The sequence below is a fragment of the Prunus avium genome, chromosome 5, assembly GCF_965620075.1.
Source record: "Prunus avium chromosome 5, drPruAviu1.hap1.1, whole genome shotgun sequence".
Lineage (NCBI taxonomy): Eukaryota > Viridiplantae > Streptophyta > Magnoliopsida > Rosales > Rosaceae > Prunus > Prunus avium.
In genome coordinates this window covers 13,269,071-13,286,437 of record NC_142288.1, presented here as the reverse complement: position 1 = coordinate 13,286,437, position 17,367 = coordinate 13,269,071, and the positions used below count along the sequence as shown (strand labels likewise).

Below are 17,367 nucleotides of genomic sequence, written 5' to 3'. Positions count from 1 at the left end.
GCGCATCTGGTGTAGTGGTATCATAGTACCCTCCCACGGTACTGACCAGGGTTCGATTCCCTGGATGCGCATTTCAACATTTTTTAGCATTTTTCAATTTTATGTTTTAAGTCCCACTCTCTATTGAATGGAATCTATATATATAAAGCAAAAGGCAGAGAATGGTGAAACATTCAAAATACCAGAAAATGCCCTTGGTTAATGCAAACATTAAGAATTGAAATTATTAATTAAATGAGGATAATATGGTAAATTCACACCTTTTCATATTTAAAAAAAATATAATTAAAAGAAAAATCAGATAATGGCCTATTTTTATGGAACACAACTACCCATTATCTTTTTTAATTCTAAATAAATTTAATTTTTTTTTAAAAAAAGCCTCTCGCAGGCACGGAAGCGCGTGCAAAGAGGCTAGTATCAATGAACCAAAAGATGTCGGTTGAATCATACAAAGGACAAGCTACCAAAATTGCTAAGTAAAAATTGTGGTGGTATCAAATCCCATATAAAGCATGAGAATGGGCCCTTTTGATAATCATTTCAATTTTAACTTTTACGGTTTTTTTTTTTTTTTTTTTTTTTTTGGTTTTTTTTTGTGCTAGAGTATAGATGAAAATGAGAGTGAGAATGAGAGTAAAGATGAGATTGAAAGAAAGGATGAGAAGGAGGCGTAACAAAAGTGAAAACAAAATCTTGAAAATGAAAACAATTTAAAATAGATTTCAGTTTTTTGTTTTTGTTTTTACTTTTGCTACTCGTCCCTCCCATCTTCTCCTCTCATATTCCCTCTCAATCTTATCTCCACTCTCATTCTCCCTCTTTTTCCTCTATAATTTAGCACACAAAAAAAAAAAAACTAAAAGCTAAAATTGAAATGGTTATCAAATGGACCATAAAATTACATCCTAAAATTAAAATCTTTACTTGGTAATTGCTAAAAGGAGACTTCATACAAAGGAAAGATTATCTTGATTTTCTTCTTTATCTTCTTCTTGTGTTTTTTGTAATTTGGATTCATAATCTTCTTCTCATTTATTTTCCATACTATTCATTTTCTTTTACAGTGCATTTGGATGGGGGAAATAAACTTGGGATTTGGACAAAAGTCAGAACTTCTAAATTTGACATACAACAATTCCTGTGTTTGGATTTAAAAAAAATTGAAATTTAGAAATTCTATGAGAAAAAAAATGGAATTTGGAGGTCATGAATTCCAACATTAAATTCTATCTAAAAAGTTGTTATTTCTAAAATTTCAAATGAGTGAAATTTTTAAAATATTAAATTTCATGTTTAAATCCATTAGCCAAATAAGAAAATTTATAAATTCTAGAACATTAATTCACATCATTTTAAATTCCGTCGTTTATAAATTCCTTAGTACTTTTCATCATCCATACACACCATTAATCTTTGGTATCTTTTGAGGAATTTTATTGAATGTCATGCCCCAATTTGGACCCCAAGTTGTTTCACTAACTTGATTTGGACTTCCAAATTAGAACGTAATAGTACTAAGCTCCATTCACAATGTAATATTATAATGTTTAAATGATACAGTATTGTTTGATCAAATTTCTGCACAAGAAATATTCGCGTGTAGATTCTTCACCCTTCGAGCTTCCTTCTCTCTCTTCTTCCTCGATCCCTGTGAAAAAGGTTGGAGTTAATAGACCACATCCGGGGGGGTGTTGGCCAAATGCCCTCCAATGCCTAAATCAGTTAAATGTTCTTGAGAAAGATACTAAGATACATAAAGGATGGAGGTCTTCTCTCACGGGGAAAGCCGGGTGGCTGGAGCCATGAGGAAGAGAGAGAGCCAAGAGTGGCGTGAGAGAAAGAGAGCTTTGGCTAGGGTTTTAGAATACCTCGTGTGTTGTATAGCCATGTATTTATAGACTCTTTGTAGGCTAAAGTTTGAAGAATAATTCATATTTAGTGAGGATTATTCTTACCCATAAATAGAAGATTGGAATTAATCAAGGAGATTTGATGGGAATATCATCCTTGATTTGGGGAGATATTCCTATCTCAAATCAAAGCTAATTTCTCTAATTAAATAAGAATATTCATTTTCCACGTGTCACCCATCTATTGGTTGTTGAAATATGTGTTCTTACAACCATAATATCACATTGTTAAATAGAATGTAGGTGTAGAAACCAAAATTTCATCAGTCAAAATTCAAAATTTGACTAGTCAAAGCTAGCTGGAACAGTAGTGGGTCCCACACAAATACATGTGGCGCATGACTCATCAAGACGAAGATGGATGTTGGAGATGACACATGCCAACATCTAAGAGATCCATCAATCAAATTAAATCATATGGCAAAAAGGAATAAATTAAATCATATTCCTAAATCATAAGTTAATTTCCTCAAATCATGGATTTTGACTTAATTAAAAGCTAAATTAAAGAATGCAGATTGGGGATTCCAAACTAAGACCCAATTATTTGCCTATAGATACTTGGCTCTTATTCAAAAGAAAGGACCTTTAGAATAATAATAATAATAATAATAATAAAAAGGTACACAAACTTTGGAAAACCAAAAATCTATATGCCCAAAGCAACACCTAAACTCTCAAGTTTTTCATCAAGTTTGTAGAGAATCACCAAGCACAACAAACACGTGTCGATTCCTTCACCCCCAAAGCTGAAAACTATCTACCATGTGACACTACTCGTGGTCTGGACGTGCTCAAGATCAAGTCATGATGGCCCTCCTCGAAGTCTCAAATTCTGATTCATGATCCAGTGCTTGGCACCCTTGAACCGTACACACTAGGAGATCAAATTAGAGGAAATTCTTTTATTTTGTACAAGAATACCCATAGAGATTGTAACCTACACACTTGATAAATCAATATAAATATTTATTTTGTACACGTGTTCTTGTTTCATTTGTCGCAGGATTTTCGTGTTTACAATTTTGGCACTCTCAGTGGGACCTCTCTACCTCTCATCTCTTTCTCCAGTTCCAAACTCAATCAATCCACTAAAGTTGATGGCTTCAAGGCATTCTCGCGAGTAAAGGGAAGAGCTCGAGCGCTTATACCACAAGTGGAGACTCTACCAATGTTGTAAGTCGAAGAAAGCCGAATGCCTACCTTCTAGGCCAGCACACTACTGTTTGACCGCTTGCAAAACCCAAGGGGAGGTGTCGTATAGCAGTGTAGCTCGGAAGTCCGAGTGTTGTGTACACAAAGAGATGTGTAAAGAAAATAACAGAGCTGAAAAAGAACAATTGTGATTGAGAAGTAGATTTAAACAGGATTTGATTTAAAGAAAATTCAATTGATTAAAACACTAAGGCGCTGGGGTTCCACTTTTAACATAAGCATGCAATTCTTATTAATTTGATCCACAAAATATTTTCCATTGTAGTTGTTCAAAATAATTAAAGATCTTTTTAATTTCCTTTAGAAGTATTCTAAGCATAACTTGTACCATTGGCAACGCACTATCAAAAAATAATCTTCATCTAAATTCTATTAATCTTTAGTAATTCTCTTCTCTTTTAAAAGCATGAAAGTTTTTACTACAATGGGAAAAACATTATTGAACCCATGAAATAGATTATCAAACATTCACCAATTAATTAAAAAGAAAACTACAAATTGACATTAAAACTTAAATTTGGATCAAACTAATAAAAATTACACACTTATATTAAAAGCTTTCTCCCTAGCCTTAGCTAGGGAGTTAGTTTCCCATAAAATAAAACAGAAATTAAAACTATAACACAAACTGAAACAATAAGAATGGAGGAGGGAGAGAGAGAGCTGAAGAGAAATGTAAGGCTCGGTGTGATTTTTCATCTTCAGCAACGCTCTATTTATAGGACTAGGAGCTTCTTCTGTTGCATCAATTGTATTTTGCAATGAATAAACTAATTCTCACCAACTTGCCACCAAGCCAATTACCATCAAGTGCTTTCATTGTTTATTTTGCTGCTGCTCCCCATCCATTTACTTTTGCTATTCAATCTCCTTTATTTTGGCTAAGTGCGGCACCTCCTATCCTCATCCTTCATTTCATTTGCTGCACTCATAATTTTAATTGTCCATTATTCCAAATCTTCTCAAGCCACCATCCAAACAACAATTGTTTACTTCCATTAAGTCTTGTTTGTTGCTTCATCCACTTCATGCTTTTCTTTCTTGCTCTTTCACGCGGGGTGGGCATGTACACAACCAAAGAACCTCATAGTCTAGCTACAAAGAGACAAACAGACACAATAATATCAAATTAAATACAATCAGTTACTAACAAATACAATGTAGGGATAATAAATGTGATAATTATGTGCTCATCAACTGCTTCCATGTCTCTTCCGTCTAAGTCTAATGGAGTCCATGAGAAACACAAGTTAGTCATCACCCTTACCTCGTTGGGGGCAAAGAAGGACGTCTTTCGAAGAAGGAGAGGTGCTCATTAAGACTAAAGGATTCAATGGAGTGTAGCCATTCTCACATGTTCCTGATGCCGACTCAAGGATGGACGAATACTCCTGATCAAATTCCATGTATTGGATGGAGGCTTCAATGATGTACTCAAACTCCTCTAGCTCTTCATGCTCCATGGTTGTGCAAGTCATGATGGTAGAGGTCACCTCCATTGAAGAACAACTTGCTTAGATGGCCCAAGCAATTGAGAAGTTGGCGAAGACCATTGAAAATGATAGGACACTTATAAATGATTGTCATGCCTCTCTTAGGAAACTAACAGGAACTTAGGTCTCCCTATGGATGCTTTGTGGACTATGTCTCCTTAAGATGCTTATAAATGATTGTCATGCCTCCTTTAGGAAACTAACAGGAACCTGGGTCTCCCTTAGGATTCTCATGGCGCGTCCTGCGTCTCCCTAAGGATGCTTTGCGGACTTCGTCTCCCTTAGGACACTTATAAATGACTGTCATACCTAACTTAGGGAATTGACAGGAACCTGGGTCTCCCTTAGGATGCTCCTGGCGCATCCTGCGTCTCCCTATGGATGTTCTGTGGAGTGCGTCTCTCTTAAGATGCTTATAAATGATTATCATGCCTCCCTTAGGAAACTGACAGGAACCTGGGTCTCCCTTAGGATACTCATGGCACGTCTTGCGTCTTCCTAAAGACTTTTTGTGGACTGCATCTCCCTTAGGACGCTTATAAATAGTGATGGGTTTCCTTCATTAGTGGAGGAGAGAAAAAGAAGAAAAAATAAATAGTAAAATAAAATGAAAGAAAGGACAGGAGAATTTGAAGAAAATGAATGGAAGAGAAAAGGAGAAAAACTCTCCTTCATTCATGGCCACCAATTAGTTAGGAATGTTGGCTATAAAAGCAGTTGCCTTTTTTCAGTTCAATGTATTCCTTAGAAAACCAAAACTTAGAAAGTTTTGAGAGATAAGAAAACCTCACTTGTGTGAGAGAGAAAATCCTCTTGAGAGAAAAACCAAGAGAGAGTTTAGCCACCGGTGTTTGGTGAGATTATTATTGTATTCCCATTTATTTTCTTAGTGGAAAATATTGAGTGTTATTTTTGCCCATTTTATTTACACAAGACTGGGAAAAGTCAGATTCCGGGACTGCCAAATTTATTTATTGGCTCTTTTATTTTTCGCCATCTTTTCCAACAAGTGGTATCAGAGTTTCGACTCAAAAATTATATTCTTATGTAATTTAAGATGGAGGAGTCCTGATCATCATCGTCAGCAATAATGTTAAAATTGACTGCATCCAATTACTCCATTTGGAAGCCAAGAATGGAGGACATCCTTTACTACAAGGATTTGTATGAGCCCCTTCAATTACTAGGACAAAAACTAGAAGGGAAGTCAGACAATGCACGGAGCATTCTAAATAGAAAAGTTGTCGAACAAATCCAACAATAGGTGGATCAAAGTGTGTTCCAACATGTGGCACAAGAGACGGATGCATACAAATTATGGACAAAATTGTCATTCATGTACGAGTGGAAGACCGGTCAAAATAAAGCCTCAGTTATCCGATGGTTGGTAAACCTCAAGTACAAAGATGGTCGAAGTGTTACCAAGGATCTTAGTGACTTCCAAGGTTTGATCAACCAATTGACAAATATACAGATGGTGCTTGATGATGAGTTACAAGCACTAGTGCTACTTAGCTCTTTGCCTGATAGCTGGGATACACTAGTAGTGTCCTTAAGCAATTCAGCTCCTCAAGGCGTTCTTACATTGGACATAGTTAAAGATAAAATGTTCAATGAAGAAGCAAGGAGGAAAGAACAAGGTGTAGTTGACCAGCATGTCATCTACGTTAACCTCCATAGTTTTGCTTATCTACTCCTTGAAAATCTTGTTCACAAGCTTTTGGTAGGTTGCTCCAACGTTCTTCAAACCAAATGGCATAACTTTGTAGCAATATGTACCCCTTTCGATGATGAAGGAGGTCTTTGTGTTTGTACCTAATAAATCACGGTCGCGCGCGACCAAAGGGATTTTCCCCCTCGGCCTCAGCACCTGTTCGCAATCCAAAACGCAACGCTTTTACCTACGTCAAAACAAAGGAAAAGCTGCAAAGGGATAGTCATCTCGGCCTTACAACCACGGTATCGTCAGGCCGAGGCCGAATGACGAAGGGGACACGGCCGAAGATATTAAGAGTCAAATCGTCACATGGCAGCAGGGTCCCACGCTTCATTTAATGAAGTAACGCCTCTGACTATCAAACCCACTAGCCGCAAAAGGGCATTTAATGCACGAGGGAAGAAGGGAAGTGACTAAAGTCAGGATTTGGTGACAGAAATCATAGTGGTTAGGCGCCAACATACTCACAAACATTCTTACAAATTGAGGTCAGATCGCCAACCACCAAACAAGGGCATTAAATGCGTCCCCACGACCAGAGGTGCAGAACCCACGATCAGGGCGGCGGCCGAGATTTACCAGGATTCATGGGGTCACACCACCATGCTTCACGATCCCAAATGTCAATTGGACTACCCACTTGCTCTGATCAGGCTCCACCATGCAGATTTTCAGCCTCGATTACTCCTCCAAGAACTCTTCCTATAAATACCAAGTTCAAGCTACATTCCAAACCAAAGCCTCCCACGGAGCAAATTATATTTTCCTGTAATGCACTTTCAATATCTTTATTTGCTTTCCTAGGAGTAGTATTAGTTTGTAAGGAAAATCCATTCATCAATATATCATACGACCCTTGATTTTCAAGGCGCCAGAGCACCATCTCTGTTACTCTTTCATTCACCCCATATATCATACGACCGTCGCTCACTGAGCAACGCGCCGGAGCAACGCCCAAAACCCACCATCCACACCACCACTAAACGGCCTTGTAGCTCAGGCCGTGAACCTGACGGCCGAGATCAGTTCCTCCCTCGGCCACAATCGTTCGATTAGAAGTCGAATTCAAACAGGCGCACCACTAGACCATTTTATCCAAACCGCATCTCGACGCACGGTAGACCATGCTGGCACGCCAGCGCACAACCGCACCACATCCAAAAGAAGGAAGCCACGTGTTAACGCATATCCCCTCGGCCCGGAACCCCAGGCCGTGAGATTTGCGCAGCCAACACTTTGCTTTGTCATCTTCATGCATCATGATTTGATTGTAGCCGGAGTAAGCAACCATGAAGCTGAGCAGTTGATTACCAGAAGTTGAATCTACAAGTTGATCAATTCTTGGCAATGGAAAGTTGTCCTTCGGGCATGCCTTATTGAGTTCAGTGTAGTCGACACAAACTCTCCAATAGCCTTTATCTTTCTTTACTATAAGAACAACATTGGCCAGCCACTTTGCATAGGAGACTTCTTTAATGAAACCAGGAGCTAGTAGCTTGTCGATCTTGGCTCCAATGATGGCAACTCGCTCGGGAGCGAAGTTGCATCTTTTCTGCGCTACTGGTATGCTCACTGAGTTGACATGAAGGTGATGGCAGATGATCTGCGGGTTATGCCTGACATGTCTGATAGTGACCATGCAAACACGTAATTGTTGTTCTAGAGAAAGGTAGTTAGTTCCACCTTCTCTTTTGGGCTTAGGAGTGAGCCGATTCGCGCTTTTCTTTTTGGCTTGCCACTATTAAGAGGTACTAGCTCAACATCCTCTTCGGGCTTCCATCCTTCTTCAGGAGAGGCCTTCGAATTGATTCCCTCGGCTTGGTCCTGACTCTTTGATTGCTATTAGGGAGTAGCTATTCTCTTTCCTTTCTCATCAGCTCGACTGTCAAGAACGGAATCTACTTCCTCCTTTGGATGTTCTGCTCCCTTTAGATCTTCTTAATTTACAGGGACGAACATTGCTTGCTTGCTTTTCTTTAGACCTTAAGTTAAGCATTTTCTTGCCATCGCCTTATCGATGTTGATCTGGCCTATATCGCCCCCCGGGATTGGATTACGAATTTTCTGATGCGTGGCAGATGTGATGGCGTTGACCTTACCAATCCATGGTCTTCCCAGGATGCCATTGTAAGGGGAGACTTCATCGATGATCATAAAGGTTTGTGAGATGATTACCGGTAGGGAGTAGATGTCGAGGTCTATCGTGTCAACAGTAACTGAAGTCGCGCCATTGAAGCCGGTCAGTGACTTGGCTAATTTGTTGATCTTTGTGTCCTTGCCCATCTACTGGACAACTAACAATTGTAGGATGTTGGCTGTGCTACCCTCGTCTGCGTGGATTCGGTCGATCATGGATTGAGCAATCTGAATGCTGATTACGAGGGTGCCATTGTGAGACATATCAAGGCCGATTAAATCTCTCTTTTGGAAGCCGATCACGGGATCGTCTTCAACTGATGGGAGGCTGGTTAAGACTTGGGAGATAACAGTGGCCTATTTAATCTTCATCTTCTTTTCTTTGCTGGTGAGCCCAGACTCCTTGGAATCGGCCGGGATCATGTTAATCCTTATGACCTTCTAGGGAGGTTCATTGGTGGCATCGCGGTCCTCGATCTGCTGGATGGCCTTCTTTGCTACAAACTCGGGGATTTCTCTTACTAGTGCCCATCCCATGGAAGGCGCAATACCTTCTCCCATCCCTCTTACCCGGGTCTCCCTTCAAGGGTGGTGGTCTCTTCACCCAAGACTTGTCCTTCACTTGGGCTAAAATTTGATGTATGGGGATGGAGAACTTGGTGTAGTTCTCATCTGCTAGAGCGTTCCCTTAGGGCTGCAACTTGCGTTTGCCACTTCTCTAGTTGCTGAATCTATCATTCCTCTGACCTGCATGTTTGGTTGGTTGGTCGACCTGCCTGGTAAACTTTTTTGCGGCAATTCGATCATCATCCCAAAGTGCGTAGCGTTCTGCGGTCGCCAAAACCTCTGCCAGAATATGGCTGGGAGCGATAGTCAGCTCGCAGTATAAGTCATGCTCGGTTGGCAAGCCCTTCTTGAAGCCAGAGGATGCGATTCAGTCATCACATCCTACAATATTTCCCTTTTATGCTTTGAATCTCTTGATGTAGTCTCTAAGGGACTCACCGTGCTTCTTACGTAGGTTGAATAGGTGGTTAATGTTCTTCTTGATCGCCTGGTAAGAAGTGTACTCCTTGGTGAAGATGACCTTGGTTACAAGGTGTGGAACCAGTCTTGGGCTGTTCCTCGCAAAGTCATAGGGAATGCTTTGTTCATCAGTGCGTCTTCTACCTTGTAAAGGATCATAACACTCTTGAAATGCTTGAGATGGCTCTCGGGATAGGAATCCTCTTTGAATGTCGTGAAGGATGGTGTAGAGAACTGCTTCAGGGGAGCTGCCTGCTTGATCTCGTTAATGAATGGTGAGAAGCATCCTCCAACTTTCAAGTCTCGAAGTCAGTCATTCACGGGCTTCTCGACGTCGTCTACACATAGTGCTTGTGGTTCTTGTTGGGGATGTTCACGACGTGGGCGTAGTTGGTCAACGTCCTCACCAACTGTAGGGGATGTTCTCCTCGGCTGCTATGTTGGCGCGACATTTTAGTGGATTGAACTTGTGAAGGATTTTTTGTTCTTTAGGTGCGAGCCGGTGAGTGTCTTCCTTCACGTTCTCCATGAAGAGGGCCATAGGCGGATCTTCTTGTGGGCCTAGCCTTGAGTGAACACCTCCTTGTGGTCCCAAGGGGGTGTAGACATTGGATTGTGGGCCCAACCTATCGTGCACGTTGACCCTTGGACTCAACCTAGATCGGAGACTCGATCTACTTTGAACAGGGCTTGTAGATGCTTGCGACATGCCGACATGCTGAGCACGCTCTTGTCATTCTCCTTGTCTGCTTGCTCCTACTTGACCTGTTGGACATATGCCCTAAAAGTCAATCATATGATGTAATATTTTAAGGATATTTTATGTATTAGACTTATGTTTAATCCTCTTAAAGGGCAAGTTTATTGTTTATTAGTAAATGTCTCATTAACAGTTACACATGCTTAAACAATAAGTCCAAGGAATGTGAGATAGAGAGAAAGTTAGATTTAAGAGACCTTTCCTCTATTATCCTCATACCCTAAATGTTCATAGTCATGGGATTGTCAAATGGGGAAAGACCGGTACATGATTTGTCTTCTCTATTGGGATGATGACTAGTCTCAAGTCATCCGTGTGGAGACGCTAAGACAAGTATGTAGGTGCTCAATACAGAATGAGTTCACTGAACACGATCAAACGAGAATTTCTTGTATGGAAATTTTACTTATATGTCAAACAAGAAACTCCAGGTTGTAATAATGCAAATTAGTCCTTGGACCTAAGGCACCATGGTTGTCTTATGGGAAAGTTGTGGATCTTTGATGATGCTATAAAGACATGTCCTAATCACGGAAGTGGTACAAGCATTGTTGGGGTTCTCGATTGACTCATAGAGACATGTGAGTGTACAACATGGAATCTCTATCCTTCAGTAAAGAAGGAGAATGCTCGGAAGATATGATTAAGCAAATCTCTTATCAGAGTATTTGGTATGACCTGGAAGGATGTTCTTGTCATACTAATACATATCATATGAGGCCCGACAATCTCATTAGGGGTTTGACATGCACCATGCCCTAGTAATGAGATTAAGAGCATTGTAATAGGGAAGGATCGTATTGCATTGTAATTCCAACTGAATAGGTTCTCTGCTTATTCTACTTAGCTTGGACATCCATGACATACTGCTAGGTGTCACTCATGGATGGTGGAAGCCCTAAGGACTAATGATCCTAACTAATAGGGAGAATTAAAAAGGGGTTTTAATTCACAATCAATTAAGAAGAGTTCAAATTGCCCACGACCTTGCTAATTAGAACCTAATGGACCTCATGTTAAGCTCATAATTTCATACATATACATGCCATATTTACTTACTTCTTTTGCTTAGTTTCTTAGATTTCTAAGTTATTTGCCTCCCTTTGTGTGTTTTGTAGGCAAATAGAGCAAGAGAGCATAATTCATGCAATTCAAGCATGTTAAGGCCTAATTTGGATGAATGGATGAAGAGCTTAAAAGACAAACTCATTTTGGCTACAGCCCCCTGCCAGTCCAGTTCCGTAGGTCATATTGCAAGCTTTGTTTCAGCAACCTACACAGATCGGATGAGGCAGCATTCTTCATGAAAGTTTTTCCAATGGGTGTGTACTATAACATATCCAAAATTCATCCCCATTGGATAAATCTGGAGTCCGTTACCTAGCAAACACAGAACCATGCTCAGGATGGATCTTATCAGCGCGGAAAATGAGTTAGCAATTTGTTTCGGCCTTAACTTCTTCCTCCGACCTTGGATTGGCCCAAATAACATATGGCTGGAAAGAAGACATTCTGAACTTCAATTTCGAGTGCTTAAAGTCCTAATTTGATTAAGAGAAGCCCAAGTTGTAAGCCCTTGAAGTTGCTGGTCATGCTGACCTCAGCATGTGCTGGTTGGATGCTTGGTCATGGTGAGCTAGGTATGAGCTATCATTTCTGGTTGGAAGCTTGGTCATGGTGACATGAAGATGAGCTAGGGCTGCTGGTGGGATCTATTGGTGAAGTGCATCACCCAATTTAGATTTTCTAATACAAGTGCATCAACCATTTCAGATTTTATAAAACAAGTGTTGTATGCATTAGCCATATTGAATTCAGATTTTTCACTTTCTTAGGCCTATAAATAGGGAGGTTCTCTAAGCTTGTAAACACACCCCAAGGGGGGGAGCTCTCAAACACTTCTCTAGAGCTCCCTTCCCTTCTCTCCCTCAAATTCTCTTAGTTTTGCTTTCTAGTTCTCAATTCTAGCTTTCTTTAATGTTTTCTTAGTTGTAATTTATTTTTCTTGTAATGTACATTCTTTCTTAAGTATTCAAGTTTGATTAGTTTCCAAGTTTCAATTATGGTTTTTGTTCTTATTCATTATGCTTATAAGTTAATATGCTAGTTTGAATGATTGATCACCATTTAGGCTTGCATGTTAGCTATCTTGGTTTGAATTAAGAGTAGACACCATGCTTTAATTCGAATTGAACTATGAATAGGAAGAGTATGTATGGACATTCGACAACAGGGATTAGATACATGCTTGGTTGTTTAAATTGTTCTTCTATGCTTAATGGGTTCCTAATGCTTAATTTTAGGTTAGACAACAAATGATCAAATTAGGGAATTAGGAACACAAGGTTATGACCAAACACCATGGCTTAATCATACTTTAGCTAGAATCAATCCGTTAATCTAATTGAACTTGGGAACTTATCTGCTTGAGTTAGTTATTTCTTTCTTCCTTGTTTTATTTATTTCCTTTCTTTTTCATTTCTGTTTTGTGTAGGGAAACTAAATTGGATCATTCAATCACCAATCCCTGTGGAATCGACCTCGCACTTACATACGCTAAACTACCAACGGTTCGTGCACTTGCGAGTATCACAAGTTGAGGATGCAACTGAATCCATTTTGGTGCAGCTGTATCTACGCAACACCTCACACCGTTAAACTTGAGTTATTTGAGAAACTGTTGCGGAGATGATGAATTGAAGAGATCAATTAAGCTTAGTTAATTGGTTAAGGCAAAATTAATTATGAAATTAATTTAAACGACACGTGATGTCAAAATAGGCTTTAAACGGGAATTTCGAATTCTAGACTCATTGGTCTTTATCTTATTGGACATGGAGATTGGGTTGTATGACAACTTAAATGAAATTGAGCCCAAGAGGCCCAATTTCAAGGGATGGGCGTTCATATGGGCTTTTGGTTGCTAGAGTCAACTTGTTGACTCAAGTAAAAGATGACTATCATCTTTTTGAAGCCTAAGGTGTCATTAGTGAAAATCAAGAGAAAGAAAGAAAGCTCTAGTCTTCCAAAACTCTCTCTACACTTTCATACTATCTTCGTGAGGGATTACTAGCATCATCATCTCACTAAGTTCATTATCTTCTTCTCAAGCTCTAGTTGGTGAAGAGACTTAGAGGTTACCTATTTTGGTGATTTTTGGAGAACCTCTCAAATTGGAGTTTTTGAAGGAGTCATTCAAGCTTCAACAATAAGGTGGAGATTTTGAAGGAGCCATTCAAGCTTCAACAATTTTGGTGGAATTGGATCATAAGGTTGAAAGCATGCACCAAGGGTAACTCCTTCCAATCTTCTTAGAAGCAATTTCTAGGAAAGTAGTACAACTATCACTTGGCTTAAAAGATTCATGGGAAAAATATTTGTTTTTGAACTCATAGATGCATGTTTAAGCTTCCATTGCCATGATTTTATTTATCTATGTTGATGTTCAAATGAAACTCATGATTTCCTAAAGGTTTCGTTCACGACCTGCACGGGTGCCTACTGGTGCGTTTGTCCATCCTTCTCTCTTCACCTTGTGGTCCAAGGCCAAGGTCTCAGACCAAGTCTATCTAGTTGAGGAGTTGCCTCACTAAGTTTTTTTGGTTGTCCATTCTCTGGGTTAGCTGGTCAACCCTAAGATTGAGGTCTACTTGACTTCATGGACCAGGATGAGAGAATTGTGTGGAGCCTAATTGCACACGGGCTAGGGTTTCATTGGAGGTGTACACGGGTGCGTACGTTGAGCACTGGACGAAGGAGGGAATGGGTGAAGTTGTTCCAAGATCGGGATGTCACTTGCGATGGTGGCGAGAGTGCCGTGATGGGAGGTTCCACCATGTGCGGCGGCGGCGCCGTAATGATGGGCTTCAGATCCGGTCGCAAGGCCATGTGAAGGTGGATCGCTGGGGCCGGCCGCAAGGTGTGTGGTAGCAAGGTGGATCCATCTGCGGCGTCGTGCAGTGATCGTGAGGTAGATCCAGCGGCAGGGTCGTGACAGAAGTTGTCGAATCTGTGTGGCAGCGAGGCGACGTTGGCTACAGGGGCCTCGGTCGCAGGGCCTAAGGGAAGATCATGACTGGAACCATGGCAGAAGCCACGGTGCCACCAGGGTTTTGGACTGTGGCCTCGACGGCGAAGAGTGGCAACTGCCGCGATGTCACAGCGTCGTGGAGACTAGAATCCATTGTGGCGGTTTTACTTCTCATGCGCTTGCTTCCAACCATGGTTGTTTGGAAGGCTTAGGTTGAGTGATTAATAGGAAGAAACGGATTCAAGAACATGCGTTAAGTATAACTCATGCTCTCAATGAAAGCACCAAATGTTTATGCAAATTTCTCATGAGAGAATATTCGCTTGTAGATGCTTCACCTTTTGAGCTTCATTCTCTCTTTTCCTTGGTTCCTGCAAAACAAATAGGAGTAAAAGACCACATCCGAGGGGTGTTGGCCAAAGGCCCTCCGATGCCTAAGTTAATTCAATTGGATCTTTGAGAAGTAATAGCTAAAAAGAGTATGGAGTTTTCTCTCACGGGGAGAGCCAGGTGGTCGGAGCATGTATGGTGGCACTTGGCCGTGTGGGAGAGACGAGTGTGGGAGAGGCCATCGGCTAGGAGAGAGAGAGAGGTTTCAGGGATTTGTGCTAGGTTTTGGAATTTAGTTTCAGATTACATTGTGTGTTGAATGTGGCCATGTTTTATAGGGCTCAAGCCATCTTGGGTTTTTCAAAGAATATCTTCCTGTTTGGAAGAAAGATATTCTTTCCCCAAAATGTAGAGATTGAGATCAAATCACTAATTGATGATAATATCCCCAAAATAAGATAATATCCTAAATTGGTGATATTATTTTTTAATTGGTGATTATATTCCCAAATAAAGATAATATCTCATATTTAAGATAATATTCTTATTTTTAGTATCAATTAATTGGCCAAATAAATGGGCTAAATTAATTGACCTATGAGATATTCTTCTTGTCCACGTGGCACCTCATGATTGGAAGCCATATTATTTGCTCCCACATGCGCATTAAGAAAGCATGGGTCATTTGATGAATTTGACAAAGAACGTCTGGGGTCGTAGTGAAACCATTGTTCATCTGCCTTGTGTAATACTAACGAGGTGAAATGAAATTGGTTTTCATGCCTCATTGGGAAAAATACGTAGTCCGCTCCTGCTAAAGCTTCTAACAATGGGTCGTACAAAAATACTATGATATTTTTATCATCACCATTTTGCAGGAATTCCTAATGGATTGAATGATTTGACCAAATTGTCAAACACATGAACAATATCATTTAATTATGATTTATATACCTACTATATGTTTATAAATGACAATATATTCATGTTCATTGTTGGTTATATGATACATTATAAATAAATAAAAAATTTGTCTGCAACATGAAACTTTATAATAAAAACCACAGTACAAAACAATACCCAAAGACCAGCAAGTACATTATCCAAACATGTAAAAGATGACATCAATTTTTTTTTCATACATTACTTCTTGCTAATCTAATTTGATAAAATTTAATGAGAGCCAAATGGATGACAATACCAAGCAATACGTTGTCATCATGAGTGATTTAGGTTTCAATGATCCATTATTGATTATCTCAGTTTGCAAAGTCTTCCCGAATGAATCAATGACCTGCAATCAGAAGTATTTATGAACTAAAGTTTAATAATTTAAAATTCACATTTGACAACATACATTACACGTTATAGCAGCCTTTATTAGCAAATCCATCATGTTGTCCTTATAGATAGCCGAGCACGATCCTTGCCAAAGTGGTACCCTAATTTCCAAATATAAAATTACATTAAATTACACACACATATGGCATTTAATTATATTATGTATTTATTGAAAAAAAAATTATAGTGGACATACTTACTCAAAATCAATGCAAAGGAGGTAACGATGAAGTTTGTCCTGATCTTCATTTGATAGGTAAATGCACACCGACATGCAAGAAGGATCAAAAGTTGCAAATGTTTGCTGCATCCTTTTTACTCCATTATGACCACCATATAAAGTACCTATTTTCTTTTTTCCTTTGAATTCATTAGCACTCCACGACTCTTGTTGTTTTCCTTTGTATAGAGTTGGTTCCTTGACAATCTCATTTTTTCTGGTTTTCACAACTACATGTTTTTCTCCGTCTACCTTTGCTTTTTTAGGCTCCTTTAATGTATGGATCCCTTCGTACACATACCCTGAGAACCGTTTTGGTCTCCTGTGTTTATGTTTCACCCTTATTACCCATGATTTCAACTTATGGGTGGACTCGTTATTTTTAAACCCTTTCTCTTGTTCAATACGGTCAAGAAGCTTTTGATAACTCATTACACTACTTGCGAGCATCTACCACACCAACTTCAACATTAACACATAATTCTTTGTACAACATAGCTTGCCCATGTGCTTCCTTAAGTCTCAATTTCAACTTCTTGATTTCTTCCTTCATTAACCTATTTTCTTCATTAACCAAACACTCTTGCCTTCCTTCTAAATTAGGCTCGGGATTTTTAGGGGTTATGGGGGACTCTTCATGCCCACATCCAGTGCTATCTCTATGTAAAATAATGTCTTGTGTGCTAGTGAGTTGGAACATTTTGGACGAGTCAAACTCTGGGATGGTACTTGTAGTAAACACATTTTTTGTTTCGGAACTTAGTAACACCCGTTTTGCAATCCAAACTAGTAGGCACATGATAACAACTATCTTCAACAATGTCTTACTAGTTAAGAAAAATGGGTAAGTAAAAAAAAAATTTACCTACTAGCTAGATGGAAAGGTCAAAATGTAATTTAGGACCAGACATGTTAAACCAAATAACAGCAGGTATATTAAAACCAAATAGAAATTTAGTATAAGTGATGTACAACAAAACGAAATCATGCATGATAAACCGAAAAATGTAATAGTTAAAACAAAAACAGGTCCATTGCAAAAACAAATGAAATTCAGGTACATCAAAACAAACAAAAAAAAGTAGTCACATAGGTACAAAAGCTCTGTAGCAGCAACGCCATCGATCACATGTGTTGACCTCAATTCCTTTTTTTTAAGGTACGTTGGACTCATTTCCAACTTGGC

General features: G+C 39.5%; 1 non-coding gene across 1 annotated transcript; it reads left to right on the top strand.

The window, feature by feature from the left end:
- Positions 1-71, top strand: TRNAG-CCC (transfer RNA glycine (anticodon CCC)). Its single transcript has one exon. It is a non-coding gene; the product is annotated as a tRNA-Gly (tRNA).
- The last annotated feature ends 17,296 nt before the right edge of the window (positions 72-17,367 follow it).